The sequence below is a fragment of the Cuculus canorus genome, chromosome 26, assembly GCF_017976375.1.
Source record: "Cuculus canorus isolate bCucCan1 chromosome 26, bCucCan1.pri, whole genome shotgun sequence".
Classification (NCBI taxonomy): Eukaryota; Metazoa; Chordata; class Aves; order Cuculiformes; family Cuculidae; genus Cuculus; species Cuculus canorus.
This window is the reverse complement of record NC_071426.1, coordinates 690,118-711,216: the sequence shown is the minus strand read 5'-3', so window position 1 is coordinate 711,216 and position 21,099 is coordinate 690,118. Positions and strand designations below refer to the sequence as shown.

General features: G+C 43.4%; 1 long non-coding RNA gene across 1 annotated transcript in view; it reads left to right on the top strand.

Annotated features, from left to right (window-relative positions):
• The window catches only part of LOC128849209 (uncharacterized), a 60,659-nt gene that overhangs the window by 6,411 nt on the left and 33,149 nt on the right, over positions 1-21,099 (top strand). Inside the window, exon 2 of the long non-coding RNA XR_008447200.1 lies at positions 5,980-6,094. This is a non-coding gene — a long non-coding RNA (uncharacterized LOC128849209). The remainder of the gene's footprint in view (positions 1-5,979; positions 6,095-21,099) is intronic.

Here is a 21,099-nt window from a genome sequence, read left to right as displayed (position 1 = left end):
AATATAGCAGTACATGGGCTCATGGTCTATACAGTCTAAGCTGGCATGGCTTGTGCCAGAACTGAAAACATGGCACACGTGAAGGACCTGCTGCTTTAAATTGAGGAGATGTGTAGAAAAGATAGCTTAATATATCTGGCCGAGATCAAAAGTATCTATCTGTCCTCATTCAAGGTTTGGATTTTGCAGTATCGATGTTTTGAGTTGATCGGATGCCTAGGATTGTGCCTGAAGTGATGTAGCTGCCTTAGCAGTCGAAGTAATGTAGATATGCCCTTAGTATTAGAAGCTTGAACTTGATATCTTGATGTCCTCTCTTCAGGAAGAAAGTGGCAGAGCACCACCTGGGCAGTACAGGCTGCAGTTATATCCCTGACTTTCTCTGCTTCGTAGTGTGGAAGAACACATTTGTGTCAAGAAAAAAAAATAGAAAATTAAAAAGTAAGTTATAGTGGAAAACATTTCCCCTTCCACCCTGCTAAAAATATTGATTAAACAAAGGAAGGCTGTGGAAATGGTGGAAAACAAGGCCAAAGAAGCCAAACATTGATAAACTTAATTAAATTTCTAATGAAAACAGAGGCAGTCTGTGGTGATTACTCTGTTTAACTGAGACTGATACACCAATTAGGCTAATTCATCCCCTGGTGCTCTAAACATGGTTGTAAACTCTGTCCATACGTCTTCTCCCATGTCAACAATTGATTTCTTTAGTTCTGGAAGCTCCTGGTTTGGACATGGGAGGTAACAGATCGTTGTTCAGTAGGGAGATGCTATGCAGGAACAGCTAACATCCTACTGGCTGCATGTTGAGTTCTAGCGATTCTCTTTTCTTTCTCAATCTTTCACGGGAACCCTCATCTGCACTGAACACTTAATGAGCCTAGTTCATGATATTATGAATTAGTGAATTATCTATGCTGGAACAAATGCACGGTGGATGGAGAAATTCCTTATGTTTTTGGCATGAGTGAAAGCTCCTGCACAAGGTGAAGCTCTTACTGTTGTTCTTATATTTTGCGGTCTGATGTTGTAAATCTGACAGAGGCATCAGGCTTGGATGAAGCAATTTGCACCAAAACCAGAATGCATTCTTCCATGGCAGGGGGACTGGAACTGGATGGTCTTTAAAGTGCCTTCCAACCCAAACCACTCTATGATTCTATTGTCTGACAGGAAATAATAATGGAGGATTGAAATGGTCTCACTCTTGCTTTATTTATAAAGTGTCTTTGGGCAGCAACTATTGAACCCAACTGTTTAAGAAGAGACAGAAGCTCAGAACAAGAGTAGTTTGTGTCTTTGACTGTTGGAATGCCAGCCTGTGTACAGGATTAGTCCTTCTGCAATCTCACAGAAGTTTTAAGCTTTAGATGTCTCTGTACACAGATAAATCCTGTTGCATAGGGGAATTAGATAGCAGAAAGGTCAGAGACCACCTGATGCCTGCTCTGTGTATCCTGGAAACAAATCCTGGGCGAAACAGAAGGAAGAACAAACGTTTTGCAGCTTTGGCTCAGTTGCCTGTCAATAATGTAAACTTAGATCAGCTGGTTAGATATAGTGGCTGTACTGAATAAATGCTTTCTCAGGCAATTAGCAACACTTAATTTTGAAAATGAGCTAATATAATCAATTATGTCCTTTAATTTGCCAGACAGTATTTTACAGGGTTTAATTTTCTGCTACTACACCTTTCAAATTATCTTCAGGTGCTGTTTTGGGTGTCATCATTGATGCTTATTCTGAAATTATTAGCACTGAAGGTGCCCCAACATCCACAGCCTCCTCCAGCCACCCACTAAATATCAGTGATCCATGGGAAGGAGAAAGGTGGCTGGAGTTGTCTTGGTGTGTAATGGGATCCAACCTCGTTTCTGTGTCATCAAAATGTCTTGGGTTTCCAGATCAGTGGGTGCATGAATCTGTTCTGCTGCTCTATGAAACACGTGTCTGGCCTGTTTTGTTTCATCTCAGCCTGGTGAAGGAGAACGCTGCTGTAGGAGGCTTTACATGAGTAGATGAGAATTATTACCAGCAGGAGGATATGCAGTATGAGGATTGTGAATGGCATAAAAAGTGTGTGCATGCATGTATATCTTTCCCTCCCTCTGCCTGAATCAGATGAGCTGTGCTGAGCTGCCGTGGGTTTGCAGAGAATTTGGAATCAGAAGTTTAGAGAGAAAGCTTAAATTAAGGAGCTGCTTTTTAGATAGAAACTGCCTACTTGGATAAAGAACCTACAAGTCTAATAATTTTATTCATTGCTGTGGCTAGTAACAGATGTAAATGATAGTCACAGATTCTCTTTTCTCTTGTGTCCCCCAAATTAATGTACTGTTCCTGGTAATTCAGCAGAAGGAAGGGATGGAGGGTGGCTTATTTTGAATGGTGATGCAGCTGGGGAGAGACAGTGTGTATCCAGGCTCTGCTTTTTTATTTGCAGCTGATGAATCTTAATGGAGTGGAGAAACTCCCAGCTTATGCTGCCTGTGTGCTGAGGGTTTAGGTGATGCCTTGGTGGTGAGTGTGAATTCTTTGCTCGGTATGACCCAGAGAGGCAAAGGGTGCAGTTGTTATTCAACCTGTTTCTCACTGTGATCTGTTTTGGTTTTTGTCTGATTCAGTTCTCCACTCTTGAAGAGACAAAGGGTATTCAGTGCTTGATTTCTCCTTCTTTCTTCTCTCCAGTGCAGCCTTCCTGGCAGTTGTCCTGCTGTCCACCCTTCTGTAGTGAGCGTGTTTACAGACAGGCAAGGAGTTGGGGTATGTCACCTACTCTGCAAACAGCTCTTAAGAACAGATTATCCCTGGATTTATTGGAAAGAGTTCTTTAACTCATATTTCTTACTGTAAAGGTGGTAAAGAAGCGTCTTTCCTCCCTGGACAGACAGACCATGGCTCAGCAGTCTTACATCTGTTGTGCACAATATCCGATTCCTCTTCTGTGTGTTTCTGTACCAAGTTGCTAAATATTTGAGGATGACTGGAAACAGAACAGCCTCTTGTTCATTCTTATGCAATTTGGGCTTGAGAAATACATAGCCTTGTCTTCGGTGGCACTTGTCTCACCAGCAGGCTTTGTTTGTGCCTGGCAGAAAAAAAATGCATTTAAATGAAAGCAATTATATTTATGCAAATATAGTGAATGTGCTTTTCATTTTTTATTTGCGATGAGTGCTGCGATTGCAAAAAAAAAAAAGCCATGGTTGAATACAGGGCCAGTGGGCATTGCTGGCGTTTTGATTTTCTTCCCTTTAAAGCAATGTGGTCAACATATGGCCATTCTGTGTGGAGTCATCTCATTGAGCATCTTCATTTCCACTTTAAATCAGCAGGAGAGCAGCATAAATACAGACCCCACAGCAGACTTGTGCCCCATTTCCAAGCTTCTGCCACTGCAGAAGCGGCCACGCTGAGCAATCTGTGGTTGTTAACAAGGAATCCTTGTACCATTTAAACCTTCAGCAGCTATTCAAGCAGTCCCATCCCACCTCTGAGCTCCTTCACAAGCAGCTGCTTAGGTCAAAAGCATAGATTTGAATGTAGTAATCATTTTAGTCAATTTACAGAAATAATGTGATTTCCTCAAACCTGGGAATTGTCAAGTCAAGCCCAGAGGATTAAAATTGCCCAGAGGGCTCAGGTGCTCTGAAAAAAACTCAGTCAAACTCCATCTGAAGTTAGTATGAAACGGAACACAGCGTCTATTTTTATTATGGCATCCTTAAGGTCAGAGCAGCAATGGGAAGGGGGAGAAATTAAAAGGTGGTTTCTCTGAAGACATTATTTTACAACACTTTTTGCTTGTAGCTTGTTAATTTTTGCAGCAGAGTTGCCTTGGGATGTGAATTAGAGAAACAGATGAAAAAAGTCTTGTGCCTCTAACTGTACCAAAGGCCCTACACATACTCCTGTGCCTTTGATGAGAAACATTAAACATTTTTAATTTAGCACATCAATTTGAAAATCTAATTTTTTTTAATGCTTTGTAGCAGCAGACGCTTTTCACGGTGCTGTCACCACTATAGAAGAATTATGAGAAACTTGAACCGCGAAAAGTAAATTAGAAAAATCTCATTTCAGTTACTCTAAAAAGAGGGGAAATTAGATTTTGATTAAAATCACTCACACATACAATTTTAGGTAAACTAATTTAGCAAGACTGACTATATAATTTTTTTTGCTTGGCTCTGCGTCCTTTTAATAGCAGCTACAATGGCCTTGAAGCATCTTCTCCAACAGCCAATGGAGAGGAAGAGCTGTTCAGTGTGGCCTTTTCCTTGACCAGTCACTGTAAGGCTATGGAAAAGAGCCGTTTGCTTAATTTGCTGATGAAAAGTCAATAATTAAAGACAATAGTTAGGATTTGTCACTGAAATGTGCCATATTGGATATTTTAGTTTTCTTATCAATTTGCTTAATTAACTATAAGAACAATCATAGTTAATATGAACTGCTCAGAATTCCGGTACTGTTGAAAGGAGTTTAACACTTTGGTGTTGGAGACAAGTGATTTCCAGAGGGCACTCACTCTATCTGCTCCTTTCTGGTTCACAGTACTATGCCGGGGGGGTGGAACTGGATGGGCTTTGAGGTCCCTTCCAACCCAAACCGTTCTGTGATTCTACGATTCATGAATTCTGAATGAATCCAGTGTGATTTCTTTGAAATATGTTTGTCCTTTTAAACTATTGACCATGTAATGACAACATCATATTTTTGACCTACCCTTTCTTTGAAACGTGCTTATTGAGAGCTGCATTTGATTTTTAAATGCATCCTGGTTTTAGTTTTTGTATGGGATATCAATTATGCAGCCTCATTATTTCATCTGCAGTGCTGGCAGAATCATTAAGAGATGGGTTTACAGTGCAACTATCCGCAGTGTCTGTAAAAAGGTTTTGTATGGTTGTTTTATTGTTCCTGCTCTATTTGTACAGTTCCCACACTTCTTGGTGGTTAATCTTCATAAATATGTTATAGAATAGATAATTGAGTTATAAAAGGATGCAAGAGTAGAGAAGGATGTTAAGGCTCTGAAACTGCGAGGGTGAGAAAATAAGGCAGGGAGAATCCTTCACTGGCCTTTGTGTACAGTGTGTATGAACATCTTTTAGCAACTCCTCCTAAGCGATAGGTGATAGGATGAGAGGAAATGGCCTCAAGTTGCACCAGGGCAGCTTCAGATTAGGCGTCAGGAAAAATTTCTTCACCAAAAGGATTGTCGGGCACTGGCAGAGGCTGCCCAGGGGAGTGGTTGGGTCTCCATCCCTGGAGGTGTTTGAAAGACCAGATGAGGTGCTCAGGGATGGTTTAGTAGTGGACAGGCATGGTAGGACTTGATGATCCCAAACGTCTTTTTCAACCAAATGATTCTATGATTTTAACTCCAGCTCCCTCTTCTGAGAGCACTGGTACATGGTTGCAGACAGACTGAAGTGCAGGTGTGACTGTGCTTTTGTATTTCAGGCTGGTGGAAGCAATAAATGCTCAACTGAAAATAATTGATCCAATACTTTACATTCAATGGTAGTTTGCATTTGAGAATTTTGAGCACTGGAAGTGTAACTTTCTAAGGTGTTAGCCTTACCACCTGCACAGGTCTTGGTGGAAGCAAAGTGATGTGTTGCACTGGGCTGTGGTACAGGGATGAAGCACACCCATGCAGCACTGAAGGGCATTTGACTTTCAGAGTTCCGTCTCCCTTCATCGGTAACCCAGTTAGATGCAGTAATAAAACATGTACTTTTTCCTTGGATGGTTGGATCAACTAAAGTCAGCAGGCTTTTATCTCTTTTGCTTTGATTTAATTTGAATATCCTTGTAGCAGAAATACCATGATCAAAGACAAAATGCAGAAAGTGGTAAATGAATTTATTTGGTCCTAATATGTATGAGCTGTTTGTATGGTTTTTAACTCCAGACTTGAACATTTGTGAGAATATACAACTGACAAAGGCTTTTATTTTATTTTAGGGACCTGTGATGAGACTGAGGAGAACTGGTGATTAAATACTGCCTGCCTCGGTGTGTGGGGAGCTGAACTGTGTACGCTGATGCAAAGGGAGTGAAGTGGGAAGTTCTCACAGAGGTAAGATTACATGCCCTCTGCCTTGGCTTACGTGATCACAAAATAGTCTAGTGTCAAGACCAAGCAATAGCATAAGACATTACATGGAGCTGTTGGGGCGAGTCCGGAGGAGGCTGCAGAGATGATCCGAGCATTGGAGAACCTCCTGTACTAGGACAGGCTGAGAGAGGTGGGGTTGTTTAGCCTGGAGAAGAGAAGGCTCTGGGGAGACCTTAGAGCAGCTTCCAGTGCTGAAAGGGGCTCTGGGAAAGCTGAGGAGGGGCTCTTAATCAGGGAGGATGGGGACAGCATGAGAAGGAATGGTTTTCAGCTGGAACAGTGGAGATTGAGATGAGATCTAAAGCAGGAATGTTTTGCTGTGAGGGTGGGGAGGCCCCAGTTGTGGCTGCTCCATCCCTGGAGGTGTTCAAGGCCAGGTTGGATGGGGCTTGGAGCCCCTGATGCAGTGGGAGGTGTCCCTGCCCACGGCAGGGGCTTAGAACTGAATGATCTTTAAGGCCCCTTCCAATCCGAACTGTTCTGATTCTGTGATTCTCTCATCACTCCAAGCTTCTTATCTAGAAAGAGCTGTGAAAAATTTTAGTCTCTTTTTTTTCATCAGTTGTATTAAATTCAGCTTTTCTCACTTGTATCTGAAAGAGTAACGCAATCTCTGTGGTAGCTTTTCAGCTGGTTCTTCTCAGTGTAGCACCAGGATCTTCAGTAGAATGTGGTCAGTTGTACCCATGGTGAACCTGTCCCACAAGTGCCATGTCCCAGCCTTTTAATTGCTCTAGATTTTAGACTGCAGATTGCTGGCATTGTTTTTCTCCTCCTTCACAATAAGCTTCCTTTTTATTAGCTTGTTCTAGCCTTTTTAGTATATGATTAAACTATTTGGTAGTTTTATTGCAAGATCCATAAAATAAGTAATTTACGAAGAACCTTAAAATTGGTTTTATTTCAACAATAACTGTTTCCGGTGTAATAATTCTAGCATGGTTGTGAGTCAAGTGAGAAAGCTGACCTCCCTGGATGAAGAATACCTTTCATGCTTGAGCCAATTTTTATTCTGACTGGATGAATGACCTGAGCACATTGATGAGGACTGAAGTTTTGATAGCTAAATAATTTTTGCAAGGTGGCCACAATCCCAGCTGAAGCCATATGTAGGATCTGATCTCTTATCCTGTTCTACCTGAAAGGAGATGTGAACACCTTCTCAGACCGTTGTGTGGCGAAAGTCATGTGCTTAGCTGTAAGCTGGTGTTCTAGTCCACCACACACATCCCTGGTTTTAAGCTGTATTTACTGGTGGATTCCTGCTAATGTATAATGTAACCTGAGGATATTAATTGTGAATTAATCTGAATACGGTATGCACAGAGTCTTTCTCCCCAAGCTGGAAACCATCAGTGTGCCATTATTACATGAGGGTGATCTGAGCTGTCTGTGGGCTTGCCAAGGCTGATATTTTTGTCTTTTGTGAGTGTGTTGGGCCAGGAGCACAGAGGAGCCAGTGCCCTTTCCTTTCTGCCCCGCAGCCGTTTTCCACAGCAGGGAATCGTGCTCACGTGGGGATGCAGCCATGCATGTGCCTAGAAGTCATGTGTTTGGCAGCTCCTTTTATGCAGTCAGGAGCTTATTAATGGGAGCTGAATCCATGGTGATAGAAAGTGAATGTGTCGATGCTACCCATGGAAACCACAGAGCTGCCTTAGTGTCGCTGTGTCCTGCTCACAGGTGTCTGAGAGCGCACTGGAAATCTACAGAGAGGACTTACCTGTGTCCCAGTGTTGCATCTATATGTAGGTCCTAAACAGGGAATAAGAAATCTAAGTTATTAGTATAAAGGCAATTAAACTGCCAGGCATCTTTGCTATACAGCTGACTGATAGGAGCAGTAGGCTTTAATGTGTTGTCGCTTGTCTTAGCTTTGCTCCCATGTTCACCTTTCTAAATCCAGAATAACACTTTTTCACTCAATGAGATCCAGAGAGCATTAAAAGGCAAGGGAGCCGGTTGTCAGTTGCCCTCTCAAGGAATGACCAGCACACCATGTCTTTTTGCTGCAAGGGAACATGGATGTAGTTTCCTGTGCTCCTGGGGGTTCTGGACCCCTTTTATCAGTTGCGTACACTTATGCCTGGATCAGAGTGTCTACTGCCACAGCTAGAACTGAGCCAATTTTTTCATTAAAGCATACGGAGAGATTTCATGGGCTCTGTTTCACCAGCAGAGCTTTAAGGACAGTAACATCTGTCAAGAAAAGAATAATTTAAACCTCTGCAGCTATTTTGGTAGTGAATCTTTTCTGTACCCTAAGAGCTTGTTCCTTCCCTGATGCAACAATATGCTAAAACCATAAGGCATGAGGTAGGGGGAAAGGCAGGGTTATTTCCATTTTATAGGTGGGAAATCTGAAACATGAGGGAGATGTAATTGTCCTGAAACTTCACAGGAACTGATAAAATCCACCAGCTTTCAATGGAGAAGTATAAATTTTGCACTTGTATTATGGGAGGCAACTGCAAGGTGATGTTCTGGTTTCAGGGTTTCCTGTTTAGTGCTGGTTGGAGGGAGCTGAACGAAGGCAGTGAAGCTGTTGAGGGGACTGTGTTAAATGTGCCCATGTGGTTACAGGCCAGGGAAAGGTGATGGCTGAGAGCCTGTTCAGCACATAGAAGCCTCTTTGCAGCAGCAACCAGGACTAACAAAGCAGTGTTTGCATGTACTTGATGTTTAAGCCGAGACACTCCTCATGCCTGTGACTTTGTGTGTGTGTGTTCACTGAGGATCTGAAGGCTGCAGAGCAAATCAGCTCACCCTCCTCCAGCCTCTTTCCCTGGAGCAGTCCTTGTGCTGTGCTCTCCTCAATCTGCTGTGAATGCCAGCTGGATGGATGGAAACACAGGAGTGGTTTTTGCATGTGGGAAAATGCATCAGGAGTGGAAGGGGGAATGTGCAAGCCGAGTGGCATAAATTATCTGTTGAAGAGCTAGGCTTGGCCATCACCATTACCCGAATTATAGGTCTTTAGTCTGAATGGCTTCAAAGCAGGCTGTGTTTGTGTATATTACCCCTTCATCCTTTAATATTTAGAAGATGAAAGGAATGATTTCAAGTACTGATGGGGAACTTGGGCAGGAACAGAACATTCTGCTCCTTATTGTGCGGACAGAGGATATCTCTTTAATAAGACAAACTATGAGCATGGCTACATAGAAATGCTCATCACTAATGGCTTATGGGATGTGCCTGAGAGCAGAGTTTGTCTGTTCTGACCAATTTAGGCCAAAAGCAGGATGCACCAGGAGGCTCTCGTCCTGCATTTGTCAGCTCGGTTTCTTTGATCTCTTGGACAAGTCTTGAGTCAAAGCTGCTGAAAGCTAGTGAGAAAATGGGCAAAGTTAGTTTATAATTTCATTAATGATTACAAATTGCTACTCTTGATTTTTCCAGAGAAAAATAGCTGGTAGTAATAGCAAAAAAATCCCTGTTTGGGGGACTTTCTAGTAGACCAGGAAGCAGCTCTTGTGAGCCATAACATCTGTGTATGATGCCAAGGAGAAATGAGAGCTAATAAAATGCAGAATATATATCACCCATTTACATTTATTGCACATTAAACCTCGGCACACACAAAAGATAATGACAGATGCAAATTGAGAGCACTCAAACAGCGTGTCTGTCGATGGAGAATGGGCTTGGAGCCAGAGACCCATATTTTCAGCAACCATGTGTTTTGAGGGAGGGTCAGGGAGGAACCAAGCTGCAATGCAGGGTCTATTGGACTGTGGATTAACCTTGCCAGGGAAGTGTGCTCGCAGCTTTTCTTTTGTTTTGCATCCATATTCACTGCAGTCAATTATTTGCAGAGGTGAGACTGAAGCGGAAACCTTCACAAGCTTAGTGTTCTGATCCAGACAGCTGATCCTGAGCTCGTAGGAAAGTTCCTTTGTACCAGGGCAGGCAGCAGCTAGGAACCCCAGCTGAGGTCAACATCCCATTGTACAAGTGTACGAAGGGCAATCCCAGCTGGAAGGATTTCATATAAATACACAATCTGCAGAGAATTAGCATCCCTGTTACTCAGGTAGGGTGACACTGAGCTTTGACTTACATGCACGAGATCCCATATGGAGTGTGTGGTAGAGATGGAAACTGCCTTCCCATGTGCCGTCTTTATGCCAGTGCATTAATTACAAGGCAAACTTCTTAATTGGCTGTAGGAAGGAACTGGGTAGTTCTTTCTCCTTACTCTTTGTATTCAAACTGTTTACTCTCTTCAGTCTATCAGCACATGAGTCTGCTCCTCCTCATGTGGAAACACCCCCTTCAAATGGGAACAGCAGAGCAAGATGCAGGTTTCTGCACAGCTGGAGCGTAGCTCCAGTGCTGGAGAAACATCTGGATAGGACACAAAGCACCTCATATTCCAAGCAAGTGAGTTGACAGGTCTCTATCAAAAATAGCCACCTGAACAATTACTAAGAGACTTGATCCTTGGTTGAGTATTTATTTCAAGGAATGATGCTGGCATCAAAGACTGAATGTGTTTGTCTTCAGCCTTTTTGACTCTCCCCCTCCTCCTGCGAGTGAATTGCTACAGGAACATTTTGCTGCTTCCTCTGCTTCTGCTGTGCCAAAGATAAACAGCCCGTCAGTGCGATGCTGAAAGCGAACAGAGAAAGGGGCTGGAAGTCGTTTAATTACCAAGAGTGGTTGTTTTGTGTATGGTGTGATTACTTCCTATGATAAAGTAAGTTCTCCTTCCCTATGCAAGCAGGGTGTTTCTATTTATCGGGATGAAACTGAAGAAGCAAATTACAGAAGGAGCAACTGTATTGCTCTATTTGTAAGCAGAACTGGCAGTGTGTGTGGAAAAGCAGCAGATCCTGTTGGAAGCCTATTATGGGTTTGCTCTCTCCAAAATCCCAGGTTCTTTGGCCCTTCCTTGCACTTCCCGTTCTTAATTAGGTTTTAAGATTGCCCAAATTCTTGCCAAGTCTGAAAGAGTTGGATGTTATTCTGATTTTAGAGGTGAAAACTAAGACATAGAGTAACTTTTAGGGTCCTTATTAGATAGTGTAGGGACAGGATGGGGGGAATGGTTTTAAGCTGAAAGAGTGGAGGTGGAGATAAGATCTTGGGGTGATATGTTCTCCTGTGAGAGTGGGGAGGCCCTGGCCCAGGCTGCCCAGAGCAGTGGTGGCTGCCCCATCTCTGGAGGGATTCAAGGCCAGGTTGGATGGGGCTCGGAGCCCCTGATCCAGTGGGAGGTGTCCCTGCCCATGGCAAGGGAGGGAACTGGATGGGCTTTGAGGTACCTGACCAGTAACTCCCTATTTCCAGTCATGTTTAAACCCTGTGTCCTAAAAAAGGGGGTGTGTGCAAGAAGTGGAACAGAAGGAAGCGATCAAGCAGAAAAACTGCTGCTCTAGTGAAAGTTAAAAGGCATTCATTGCTGAAAGCTTCTCTGGACAATAGATGGACATGGAGCATCTTCCTAGGTGGAGAGAAGGGTGTTGGTGTCTTTTTGGTAACATTCTCTTGCAGTAATGCTTGCCCGTCTTCCTTATCGTCGAGACGGTTCAGTGAGTAGTGTCAAAAATAATGAATTATTATAATGAAATGGATTATTATAATAAAATAGTGGATTTGGGAACCGAGGGATCTCTGCTGACTTAAAAACTGGTTCCTGTTTAAAAAGTGCAGTAGCTGTATGCTCCTGAAATAGAAATGATGGCTGTGCCTTTAACTGAACATTGATAGTTACCATTTTTTTTTCAATGTGGAAATTGTGTTGAAGCTGGAAAATCAGATATAGTGGATCGCAAAACTACTCCAGCTCCTTTCTTGTGGGGAGCTGCCTCTGCTGGGTTCAGAGCTGTTCAAGCCTTGATGTCACAGGCACCAAACACCCGACTCAGTGCAGTGATGTGGCAGACTGGGAAGATGCAGTCCAGCCAGGGGATTCAACTGCATTGCGGGCAGTGGTGGCAGTGGGAGGAAGGGTTCTATTTACAGGAGAAAACACTTGTTTAAACACCTTTTCCGTTTAATTTTCCATGCTTTGTGCTGCCTGCTAGGGATCGTTAAGCAATACTCTAGTTATTGCTGCATATCACTTAGAGCGCTTTGCTCTAATAAGCTTTTGTAAATAAACCCTGGAGAGATGAAAAGGCCAACGCCTGATTAGGAGCTACCAATTTTGTCTCATTAAGTTCTTATAAGGGGGGGAAAAAATAAATACAATCTTTATCAATCTCATACACTTACAGTGCAGAAGAGAGCTTTCTGCTTTCATTAAGAAGGATGCGGAGAACAGAGAAATGTTTCCAGGTGCTTTTGGCCTATGAAGCTGATAAGGGATGTTTTACTGATGATCAGCTTTTACTTCAATCAAAAGCTGGGAAGGTAAAGATGGCACTAAAGGAATCATGAAATATTGAGGTGCAGAGGTTAGAAGGGGCAAATACACAATGGTGTGCCATTTTCTCTCTTCAAACATATGTATTGGCAGTGTTAAGGATGCTAAAAGAGAAGAATAGCTTTCCTGCTGGACCTTTCTGCATTTCCACTTTGATAGCTGTTTATTGCCGATAAATGTGGAAATTTATAATGCAGCATTCACGCATATTTAGGTTGACCTCTCTACTGATAACAGGAACTCACTGCTGGTTTGCATTTCTTTTCCACATTTACAATTAAAATAATCCACTTGAAATAAATATAATTTCTTTTTTGATCTGTGTTTTATCACCTATACTTCCTTGAATGTTGGTCATCAGTTTAAAAATTACTATTGTGGTCATTTGTAATCATTTCGGTAAAAACATCTATAAATTTCACTGAGCAACACTTTAGTCCGATTTCAGCTCTGAGTAGATAAATACCATTACATGGAAAGTCTGTCTGTTGCAGGTGTTTCCCTAAAACTTGGAGTAAGAGTTACTCCAAAGTCTGCAGTTGGAAAATGTTGGCCAGCTATGAGCAGACCCTGGAGTTTTCATTTTCAATTTGAAGCCCTAATGGACTCTCCTTAGAGCCAAGGCGAGTAGCCAGCATGAATATCCTTGCTTTTTAAGTTATGCATTATAATATTTCTTCTTTTAATGCACTGAATACATAAAATCCGTTCTTCACCATCTCCCATTATACCTTCCCCTTTTACCTTCTTGCACTTCCACGCTCCAGCTTCAGTGTCCTTGTGTTTCCTTCCTTCGTGGAGATGAGCAATTCATTCATCAGATAAATTCATGAAATAGATGAATTCAGACGGCTTAGTCAGCTAATTTCTTGTGGGTGTCACAGCACAAGGAGATGATTTAAAAATTATAATAGCAGTTTCTTTTGGAGGAGAGAGAGTGCGGAATTTTACTTTTCATCTTTCTCAGGTTCTATTTAATCTTTTTTTTTGCCTGGTCTTCACAGCTTTGACCTCTATCAGTTCCGATCATTCTTCTTTTCATCACTTGTAGGAGCAAGAACACTCCTCCCCACGGCGTACAATGGTGAGGAGCTTACCCTTTGCCCCCTCCTTTAAAGACTGCATGGAAATCATCCATGAACATTAGCTGAATGAAACCTGTACTTCCTAAAAGTGCTTGACATTTATATTGGCATTCCTGATATTTGATATTTTTTTGGTGTGCTGTGCTCTGAAAACTGCTCTGATGCACAGGACGTGGAGGGATCTTTAGTCCTGGGCTGCTCAGAAGCTGTGGATGTCAGAGAGGCATTAAGTAGCCGTCCCCTTTGAAAACTGGGCAGCTTGCTTTCTGTGATACCACAACCACTGAATGAGGGAACCATGCAAGCCAACCATTGCATTTCCCATCATGGTATCACAGCACAACTGTCTGCCTGCTTCTCGCAGTCCATGCTTCTGTTTTATCTGCAGCCTGTTCTCACTGTACCCACTTTTCTCCACTCTTTGGGCTCTGCAGTGGCAGTTTTGTTCCGTTCGTGGGCTTGGATGGTGCCAAGATAAGCGCTCAGCCATTGCAGATCATCTCAAGCTGTAGCCTCCAATGCATGAAGCTGATGTTACAGAAACATGGGAAAAGGGACTTGTGAACCAGTGCAGCTGTAGGTTCTTCTGTGGTTGCTCGGGGTCTGTGAGAGGGCTTGGAGGGTCTGTTCTTCAGTCCATTTTCTGCTCAAACCTTGCTAAGGCTTCTGAACTAGGGCCACCGCGCACCAGTCAATATCTCTGGCTAAAAGGAAGTGCAGCAGCAGCAGGAATATGGATGCAGCAGACGTGTTAATGGCAAAGGCATACATGCAGGTGTCAGACTTAAATATGGCTTGTGAAGTTAAACAATACACAGTTTTAATCTACAGGCAACTTGATTTAATGTTTTCTTTAATAAAAAAAATAGTCCATTTGCCGAAGCGTGCTGGCCTGAACAGTAAATGCAAGAGCACCACCTTTGGGGCCTGGGAAAAAATGCAGTGTGAGCCAAAGCTCCTTCCCCCTGTTTTTCTATGTAGCTGGCTTCTCTGCTGCATTGATGAAGATTTAATATGAATAGTAAAACTGGGGAGGGGAGGAGGAACTGCTGCAGTACTGGAGTAGCCTATCACAGGGTAGAAGCAGTGGCAGGGCCATAGCTATCGTATACATGATGTCTTGATGCTGGCAGGCGGATGGTAGGCATAGAATGCAGGGACAAACTCAGAATTGTAGGCAAAACTAAGACCCAGAGTCAGATTAGAGTGGATTTGCCCACCTCTGGTTCTTATTTTTGCATCTGGCAATAATTCGTGATAATGTTATGCATTTGAGCAGAAGCGTTTTAATTAGAAAGATTGGCTTTGTGAATAGTGAGCCAGGTACTTCTTTCCTCTGGAAAGAAGGTTTTGAACCTTTCCCTTGCTTACAGAATGGGCAAGTCTTCCTGAGACTGCATCAGCTGGGCGCACGTGGCTGTGCAAATACACCAGTGTGCATACATGATGGTTGTGCTGATAAACACGGCTGAGCACATGCTCAGAGATCCTCTACGTGCCTGTGTGTCTCTGGACAGTCGGATATCTGCATATGCGAGTGGCTGTATGAACATACACTCGTGCAGCTTTCATTCTGGTGGTGTCCGTTTGTGTTCTCCCACTCATATTGGTGATGTCTCACTGTGTTTGTGTGCACAGCTAGTTATTACGCTTGCTTAAGGATCTGATCCCTACATAACCCCAAGTGTCTGTGTTGGGAGTGATCAAACGAATACCAGTGAGGTTAAAAACTTCCAGTAGAGGTAATTTGAGACATTTATTATTGTTAATGGACTCAGATTTGTGACCAGAACAACTTTCCCCCTTAAGAAACAAAACAAGAAGCCCCAAATAGCCAAGTAATGAGGAAAAAATACTGTTTCTTTTGTATTTGGAGGGTGAACTCTAAACCTAGATAGTCCATGCTCTTTCCTATGGTCTAAGCAACTGGACACTTGTTAATCACAGGGATAAACCAGAGGAGTGTTGCTAACAAGCCTTCAAACTGACAGCAGGATTTAGCAGGGTTGCTGTACAGCTGTGTTGAAGGCCTTTAAACTTTGGGGGTCATTATCCCCTGACCCTGGAATAAAACCCTACCAGATATCCAGATGTGCCGACTGCACAGTTCTCACTCCTAATTGGAGATTCAGGCGTGCCGAGGAGCATCTGACAGTGCCTGATGGACTGTCTGCGTAGTTTTCACGTGTCTCTACTTTGTGTCTTTACGGAATGAGAGAACAGCTTGCACTGTGTCTGTCCGAGACAGTTGTCAGCCTCATGCCAAACCACCCATGCCAGGCAAACAGCTCCTCTGGGCTCCAGCAGACTTTGAGCCAGACCTGGCCAAGCCCTCTGCTTTTGTTAGGTATTTGTATGTGAGCATAAATATGACCTCAAAGTGTATCCTCTGCGCTTAATGATCACAGGACCTGTGGAAATTCGCAACCTGCAAAACACCTTTTTGCATTTCATGTTCACATCTAGCCCTGTGGGTTGGTCCCTTTATGTTCAGGCTTGATATTCCTGGGAGTACTATTATGCTTCAGTCCGCCTAGCTTTCAGCGAGACCATTCCCTCACCTCTATGTCCTCTGTCATTCCTTCTTCCTATACTCGCTTTGATGCAATTGATTTCCCTGCTGTTTCTCGACTCCCCAAAGGGTTTTTTCAGATCCTGCCAAGCATGCCGCGCTCATGTACCTCTCTGCAGCTCCTAGCAAGGCTCCTGTTAAGAACCGTTAATTGCAAAGGCTCTGAACGTGTAGTACTATATGCATATCTGTATTATTTCTCATAATGCTCAAAGGAAAGGAATTAGTGATGTGGGGGTTGGCCTCTCCCACCTCCCACTTCTCATTCCATCCCCGAACTCGGAGGCAATTGTAAAAAAAAAAAAAAGTTAGGATGTACCCATCACCAGCCATGAGAGGAAATCGGCTCCCTGGCCTGGAAAGGACAAAGCTCAGATTTGTGTTGGTTCATCTTACGCAACCGCAGCTCTGTTCGCTTCCCGCGGGCTGTGACACTGGGAGGCAGAGCACAGTGCTGATTCCACACACACTTGTCTGATCTCCACTGTGGTGTCACCCACGTGTTGTCAGACCCCTCTGGGCCTCTTTTTAAGGCACGCAGAGTACTTTTAAGTGCATGGAGCTCTTGGATCAAGCTGCAAATGCAGAGCAGTGTTTGAGATCAGCCCCCAGAGATCCCTGGCTTTGCATCCCTTGTTCTCCTTCGGAAGGTGGCTGTGTATTCCCAGAGGTGGGCTAAGCTATGCATTTGTACAGATGAGTGCCAAGTACTGTACAGATTTACAGCTCTGCACAGAGGATTTTCAGTTCCTGTGAAAAATAATTACTAGTAGTATTGACACATCCTGATCCTGCCAGGTGCTGTGACTTCTCTGGGGAATGGGATGCTGGCAGCTCTCTCTGACCTTGGTCAGGGAGGCATCCAGGTAATGTCTCTGGATCAGGCCCTTCATTAGCAGTACTTTCAGGTTATAGAATCCTTAAGGTTGGAAAAGTTCATCCAGTCCAACCATCAGCCCAACCCCACCGTGCCTGCTAAACCATGTCCCAAAGTACCACAGCTACACATCTACACCCTCCAAGGATGGAGACTCTACCAGTGCCTTGGGAAGCCTAGTCCAGTGCTTCACCACTCTTGCAGTGAAGAATTTTCCCCCAATATCCAATCTAAACCTCATCTGGTGCAACTTGAGGCCATTTCTTCTCATCCTGTTACTTGGGAGCAGAGCTCAGCACCCACCTCACCACAACCTCCTTTCAGGGAGCTGCAGAAAGCGATGAGGTCTCCTTTCAATCTCCTCCTCCAGGTTGAACAGTCCCACTTCCCTCAGCTGCTCCCCAGAACTCCTGGGCTCCAGACTCTTTACCAGCTTCGTTGTCTTTCTCTGGACATGCGATCACATCTATTAGAACCAATTATTAGCTGGATTATCAATAAAGGGCAGCAGAGTGACAGTAATGGGTGACTGCATGAACGAACAAGCAGATGTATTTTGTGAGAGTTCCCTCACAGGAAGGGGAAGAAGGAAGGAGCAAGCAAATGCGGGGCTGCTTTCCTAGCATTTCTTTGTGGGGGGAGGGAAAGAAATCAAATGAGGTGGAATAAAAGCTGCAAAATGGAACATCCTTGATGGTTTGATACTGAATGCAGTTTTTCATTTAGAACCAAGGGGGTGGTTCGTTATGGGAGCAGAATGAGACGCACATGAGTGTAGGTGCCATCCTGGGGAGATTTCAAAGAATGTCTTGAATTGGAGAATTTGTGCGATTAGCTGGAATTACAAAGGTGCACAAACAACCTTGGCAGAACGGCATAGAGCAAAGAGGGAAAAAAAATCCAGTGCTTCACAGTGTCTGATGCTATTTTGTCTTTTGATGTTTGTTTTCTGTTTGGTGCCAGCAATTTCTGTCATCTCTGGTGTATGTTGCCAAGTCTATTATTCGGGATGATTCCTGCTTTAAATATTTTTAGCAGCAGCGGATCTTTAATCACAGGGAAATTGTTTTCAGGAATGATTATTTTCTGTGCTTCCAAAAGCAAATCTGAAGGTCTAATCTAAAAGCGTTTGCAATCATCTTGTAGCCAAGGGACAAAGTAGGAAGGATGGGACAAACTCAAAGGCCGTTAAGGAGAAAGATGTTTTGTTTGAATGAAACAACTGATCTCTGCCCTCTGCTGAATCCATAGGGTGCTTTTGAGTGGTAATGATAAATTCAATCTGTGACCAGAGAAAGCAGTCCACCTTCTGATATCCGTAATGCTGGAAATTAAGTATTTTTCTGCAGCATGTTTGTGATGAGCTAAATAAATCATAACCATACAAAAGACTTTTTAGTGCACCAGTATGTCCATTGTTATTTTAAATGAAGCAATGATTTTTGATGCTTGAGAGTTAGATACCCTGCTGCTGTACGTCTGTGTAATTCTATTGCCTTCACTAAGGGAAATGGCAAACTGGAGGGCAGAAATGTAAAATCAAGCTTGTTTTTTTATTATTTCCTTCTTAAGATCCTGGAATAAACCAGTCTGATTTTGAAAAGTCATATTAAGAATTTAAGAACTGGGGCTTTGGAGCTAAGCAAGAAGTTGACCTTGAATTTGTTCCCCCTGCGAGGTAAATCTCACCCAGGATACGCTGGTATTTGAGCACAAAGCTTCCATGAATTTTACTGCCTTGCTAAACGCCTGTAACAATGTTACATCAGTATCTGAGGGCTCAAAGGTTCAGATAAGCACATAAAATCTCAGATGATTATCTGAATCAATTTTGGAATGTAAAATTAATATAAAAACTTAACAAGAGCACAGCTTTTCTAACAGCCTGCCTGCGTGACTCCTATCGATTGTTATTTGTGTTAAGGAAACACCTGTAGCTGTCTACTGAAATTAAAGGCAGGCGTTTTTCCTACTTGTGCTTAAAATCCATAGCCAGGGCTTGTAGACTCAGGTGTGCACACAACGTGCATTCATGGGGATTTCTGTGCTTCTGTTGAGGCAAAGAAGTCATTGAGAGCTTGTTTGTACAGGTAGACAAACTAATGCAAAACTAACAGGTAGGAAAACTAATGCAAATTACTTTTCAATGTGGATTAATTACGTGGCCTTAAATTGTGGTGTGGAGATCTCAGTCCAAACTAAAGGAAATGTCATTCAGCTAGTGTGGATGTAGGATGGGGAGAGGCTGAGCTCCACGGCGTTCCGAGCCCCCGGCTGCACTGCAGGAGCTGACTGCTCACGAACTCTCACCCTGCCCTAACTGGAAAGCAGGATCCCAGCAAAGCAAACGTGTTTCCCTCTGATGAGGACGGGTGAAAAGCACACGCAGTGGCCATTCCTGTCTGGTATGAGTTCAGTTGGTAACTTGATTGCTCTTGACAATACCCATTCTCTCTAGATGGAATAAAAGTTGCTTCAGCTATGAATTAGTGTGTCCCCGTGAGGCTAATGTGTTCTAACTAAAACATTCTGAATTCACATCATTAGTTTATTAGGATCAACTTTCCAAAATGTCTCCGTATTGCACAGGAAAGCTAGGACAGAACAGGGAGACACATTAGCCAGCTCATTTATTAGCAGAGACAGTGTCTTCCATTATTGTAACTGGATAGTTTTCCACAGTGTATTTTAGTATTTTGCTCTTGGTCTTATTCAGAGTTTACTGATAGGACTGGAATATAAAATAGAAACTCCATAGAATATTTAGGCCCTTCCACAGAAAACTGTGGTTTGAGGTCCAGTCTGGGTCCTGTAGAGGTTCTTATTTCAGCCCAGGGTCTGTTGTCCACCTCTAGGTTCCGATGCCGGCTGTTTGGGCTGTTCCATGGAGCACAGTTGCATTTCTGACTTTCCCCGAGCTGTCACCTTTGCAGAGCCCCACTCGGCCCCAAGCAATCTAATGCAAGGATGCTGCCAGTCCCATTGCACTGTACACGTGTGGAGCTCCCAGCAGTGGTAATTCAGGCAACGTGTGATCCGACTGCTGTGACAATGCATGGAGCAGACTCAGAGCTGCCCCTCTGTAACAGGAGCTGATCTTTCCCAGCTAAAATGCCATCTGCTTGGAGCGTGTGGTTTTGCCTCAATAGAAAATTACAGCAGCTAACAGGACCGCATTAGTTACAGTAAATTAGCATTGGTAACACTTGTAGAGAAACAACCATGCAAACAGTCTCTAAAATTTAGAGTTGAGCTGCTGCTTCTGACTAAATCAAGATAGGGTAGTGCATGGATTCCCATCCTTCCAGTACGGTACTAGAGAGCTTTGGTTTAGCTCAGGGCAGCAGCCTGCACCACACTACTTGGGCTGATCCAGCAAGAGTTCCCATTCCAGACTTGGAACTGGAATTTATGGTACAATCAGTTTGGTGATGAGCACCCTGATCCAGTGGCAGGCGTCCCTGTCCATAGTGGGGGGTTGGAACTGGATGGGTTCTAAGGTGCCTTCTAACCTGAACTGTTCTGTGATGATTCTGTGATTTTTGAGGAAAGAAATTGAAAACCAGAAGAGTAATTCCTTGTCTCCCTTGCAAAATTATGTAGGAGTCAGTTCGTTCTGAGTTACTACAATGTGTGCCTGTCAAAAGGAGCATGCGGAACAGGCTGAAATGAGGCATATTACATTTCTTTTAGTGATATTGTGGTTGCAGTCCAGCATCCATTACCCACTTCTTCAGCAGTATAGACATACCTGCCTCAGGATAAGAGTGTGATCGAGACCATCTTCTGGGTAATGTGGGTTCCATTCAACTCTAAGTCAAAATTGAATGTACTGGGGAGAGTTTAACCTGAACAAATCTATCCTGGGTGGTTCCAAACAGGTGCTTATGTCTTGCTGCGAAAGAGGCTTAGAAATAAGGTATCGTTTACAAAGGGGGATTCAGTTGATGGGAAGCATTTGGGGGCAAGGTCTGTCATTTTCTTTTGTCTTCATAGGATGGTTTTCTTGCTACGCCTGTAGGCACTGCTATAATAAATGTAATGGCATAAGGTACATGT